Consider the following 4994-nt stretch of genomic DNA (forward strand, 5'->3'; position numbering starts at 1 on the left):
CTGGTTAAACATATTCCAAATATAATTTTAACACAGAAATCATGCTACGATAGTTGAGTAATACAGGTTTCCTGAATCGGAAGTGACGAACGCCAAAGGAAAACACGAGTCATCCCTCTATATAACTGATTGATGTGACGAGTGATAACAGATACACGGCCGAATTTCTGCTCACTAATAATTCCTTCGAAGACCAAAAGTTGTTATATGGGACTGTAAGAGGACACCTGACAATTCAATAAAGTAATTGAATGTCATTAGATAAGAGAACACGAGGAAAATAGAAATAGTCCGTACATTCCCTTGTTCATATTCATTCTATACCTTATAAAAACATGGTAATGCACGCACTTTTTCTGTTTTTCTTTCGTGTTCTCTTATCTAGTGGCAGTCAATTTTTTTTATGAATTGTCAGATATCCTCTCACAGTCTCACACAACTTTTGGTCTTGAAAGGAATTATTAGTGAGCAGAAATTCGCCCATGTATCTGTTATCGCTCGTCACTTCAGTCAGTTATATAGAGGGGTGACTCGTGTTTTCCTTTGGCGTTCGTTATTTCCGATTCAGGAAACCTGTATTACTCAGCTATCGTAGCAATGGTCTCTGTGTTAAAATTATATTTGGAACGTGTTTAATTAGTTCTACCACATATGTGATAATGACTGACACCAATATTGTCCTTTAATTCTGGCCTCTTTGCCCACCTCCAACTTTCCCCCAAATTTTCGTTGGGCTAATGCTTTTCGCTACAGACAAGAGGAACAAATGGTCATGTCGTTGCACTAAAATTTGTATGAGGTTGACCACCAAAATTTTGAGATAAATAAACTTGAAGAAGCATACTAAAAACATGTAACTAGTTGTCGTACATATCACCGTAGCCAACCTGATAACCCCGTTATCCTTCCGCCTGTAATATGAATGTATATAATAAACTGATTCACATTCAATCGTTTTCGTTAATTTCAAAACAGTTAAAATGTATGTTCGGCAAAATACGCCGGAATTCTCAATCAAATGTCAATTAGCATCTGATTATTCCAGTCTACGCCGATAGTTTTATGGCGCATGCTCTCCAGATAAGAATATGGCGTCACCGTTGGACATGCCTTGTTGAATATGTCTAGCCTCTACTTCGAGTCCCTTGTTACAAATAACGCTGAAACGGATTATGATACACGAATCGTGTACCAACGTTAAAATGTTTATTTTGTCTTAAATACTGGAAGCCCATCTTTTCCTGGTAAGATCACACATCATTGTTGATTTAAATTGACAAATAATTCGTGTTTTCGGCGTCGAAGACCTTAGATGATACTATGTTAGAGACTTGGCTACTTTAAATCCTATTGAATACAAGCCGACCCTGGTGTTTTGATCTTGTCTCCTTTATATGTTAAAGTTACAATTAAAAATCTCCACACCGGAAATAATAACACAATAAGGCTACCTCCCAATTACCTCCCCTGTTTTCTTATTCCCCATCCCCACCATGGACTAGCTATCTTCAAACGTTTGAATTTGAAGTTGAAAATGATATTTTTGCCAATTTCTCAACTGGAAATAGTGATTTATAGGATTAATAGGATTTCTCTTTAACAAGGTAGGACTGTTTAGAGAGAGAGAGAGAGAGAGAAATATGAAATGAAATGAAATGGGGTTTAACGTCCTACTGTTCTGCTCCTATACTGGGCTAATGAAGACGGGCATACGCCATACAGTGTGATATGAGGGAAATTTTGCCCGGGCAGCGGCACTATCGCCTACTCTCATATCGAATTCCAACTGCCAGGGGATCTTTTACGTGCATTCCAATATATACACGGGACCTCGGTTTTTCGTCTCATCCGAAGGACTAGACAGCTGTTCTTGGGAAACCACGTCGGAAAATCCTCGGCCAATGCAGGGATCGAACACCCGACCTCCAGGCTAGCGAGACAGCGTCTTAACCAACTAGCCACGTGGCTCCAGAGAGAGAGAGAGAGAGAGAGAGAGAGAGAGAGAGAAATGGGGTTTAACGTCCACTCGACACAAACTAGGTCATTTCGGGACTAACATATGGTTTAATTTTATTTACATAATTCGCTTGCGCGTAGGGGTCTTTAGCAGTGGGAGGAAACCGGAGGACCCGGAGAAAACCCACGAGGCTGGACAGGCGACCCTACTCCTTGTCACGTACAACCGGGGATTCGAAACCACGCCAGTCGACTCAATGACAGACTTTTATGATACAGCGCGCGCACGCTAACCATTCAGCCATCCAACCCCCCCGACTGTTTAGATACCATCTATTTTAGGGCTTTATTTTAATACATTTTATCATAGAAATCTATGATTTTATTAAACAGTCTTTGAAGTAAGCCTAAATTGAATTTCGCAATTGTACACAGTACCGGGGGGGGGGGGGAGTATAAAAATATGGAAAATTAGAGCAACTAATTAATTTCTGCGTGGAAATACGTATGATATGCTAATGAGCCAACCCCCCTTTAAAGAGCAACAACACGTGACCGATTCCCGAAGGAATCATACGGGTACCGGTATGCTTATTAGCCAATCCAGCGTTCCGAAGTTGACATCACGTGACTGTTATCGCTCTCTTAGCACAACGAAAAAGCGCGAACTGATTTGTCTACGATATCACCTTAGGTGAAAGTGGACGTAAAACTCCAGAAACGAACGAACGAACGCGAACTGACAGCTAGATTCCAGACTATTGGCTTCAGGTAAGGACCTGTAACTTTTTTAGGTTGTTTGCGGATAAATAACTGAGAAAATTAATTATTTAATTGGAAGTGGTTTTGCTTCCGGATAGTACCTGTTGGAATCTTCGTCTTTTAAGTCAAATAATTATCATGAAAATAACGAAGCTAGCTAAATCCTACGTACGTTTGAGTTCCGTAAAAACATCGGAAGATGAAATTGAAAGTGCAAGCGAAGACCAACACTGGCTGACACGTTTCTTGACAGACTAGTGTCTGCTAGTGCTAGCATTAACCAGAAATTAGCAAACAGGAATAAATATAGTTCAAAAGAATGCCAGTCAAGCCGCCCACACGAAAAATCTGGTTAAGTCGTCCACACCCGTTGGTGGAGTCGTCCACACGACTTAGTATACTTTCTGGATATAGTAATACGTTGGTGGAGTCGTCCACACGACTAAGAAATGAAATGAAATGGAGTTTAACGTCCTACTGTTCTGCTCCTAACCTGGGCTAATGAAGACGGGCATACACCATACAGTGTGCTATGAGGGAAATTTTGCCCGGACAGCGGCACTACGGCCTACTCTTAGTCTTATATCGAATTCCAACTGCCAAGGGATCTTTTACGTGCACGCCAATGTGTACACGGGACCTCAGTTTTTCGTCCCATCCGAATGACTAGACAGCTTTCCTTGTCAGCCCCTCCGTCCTGCATCACTGACAAGGGAGAACCATGCCGGAAAATCTGGATGAACTTTCTCGTCCAATGCAGGGATCGAACACCCGACCTCCAGGCTAGCGAGCTAGCGTCTTACCCACTTAGCTCGTGATCCCCCACACGACTAAGCATAATTTCTGGATATAGTAATACGTTGGTCACCCTTTCTCCCGGCAAATAACAACAAAGTAAATCACTTTATTCAATAAATAACATATTCATAAACAAATTTAACAAATTCAATAAATAATCATTAATATAACAAATTCAATAAATAACAAATTCATAAACAAGTTCATTAATATAACAATTTCATTAATATAACAAGCCCCATGCACAAATGAATTCCTATACCGCTACCAAACGACCCACGCCCATTAAAAGCCCCGATACACTTTTTCCCCCTGTTGATACAATTCCCGTAAATGTATTTTAAATTTCTTCCTTTGTCGCCTCTTTAATTTATTCTCTAAAACCAGTCGTTGTTGTAGTTCTGCCGTTTTAGATTCACTGTGTAACAGTTTGATTAGAAGTTAAAATTGAAGGTTATTTCTCGCTGCCTAGTGGTTTATTCTCCGATCCCTCGACGCCGTTGTTGGTTCTAATTGGTTGTAAAAATACACACCAATTTTCGACGTCCCAGGAATGCACATTTCATTCGTCTGTTTCTTACGCTACAAGACCAGTAGGTTGTTTCTCCCCTTTCCATCTTACAATTATTATGACAGTGAGTTGCATTTAGCTAATCTTCAATGGGCGGCGTGTTTAAACTTCAGACAAATCGTGGCTATAATCATAACACCAAATAATAATCAATACTTTATTACAAAAACATTGATAATACTAATCAAACAAACAAAAATGCTAAAATCATAATGCCAATTAACAAACATTACAATAAACTTTATTACAAAAACATCGTTAATACTAATCAAAAATGTTACAATCATAACGTCAATTAAAAGCGAATATACTTTATATAAAAAACATCGTTAATACTAATCAATCAATCAAAAATGCTAAAACCATAACGCCAATTAACAAACAATACAAAATACAAGTATACTTCATTGCAAAAACATCGGTGAACAACAAACTAACAAAACAAACAATAACATCGGCGTTTTGAGTACGAGTAAATTGTGTACGAGTCTTATTCTTAGTTGTGGACGACATCACCAATAGTTGAGTAAAAGTAAATTGTGTACGAGTCTTATTCTTAGTTGTGGACGACTCCACCAATGGGTGTGGACGACTTTGCTTGTGGACGACTTCACCTCTTAGCACAATGGGTGATCTGCTCTAAACACGTGATCAATTCTGTCCACTGGTCGCCGTCGATACTGATTTATAGTAGAAAACACGGAGAACGCTCTAACGCCAAAAATTATCATCCAATTGTTTTAAAATTGATATATGTTGTTTATATTAGTGAGATGAAGAAGCCTATTTAATTTCAATAATTTCCGTTTATTACGTCTCGAGTTATGGCCCTTGTTTCACTTTGTTGAACCTTTGTCATGTGTACGCTCTATGCTAATGCCAAAAGTTAACATACAATCTTTATGAA

This window comes from Patella vulgata, chromosome 6 (genome assembly GCF_932274485.2).
Source record: "Patella vulgata chromosome 6, xgPatVulg1.2, whole genome shotgun sequence".
NCBI lineage: Eukaryota > Metazoa > Mollusca > Gastropoda > Patellidae > Patella > Patella vulgata.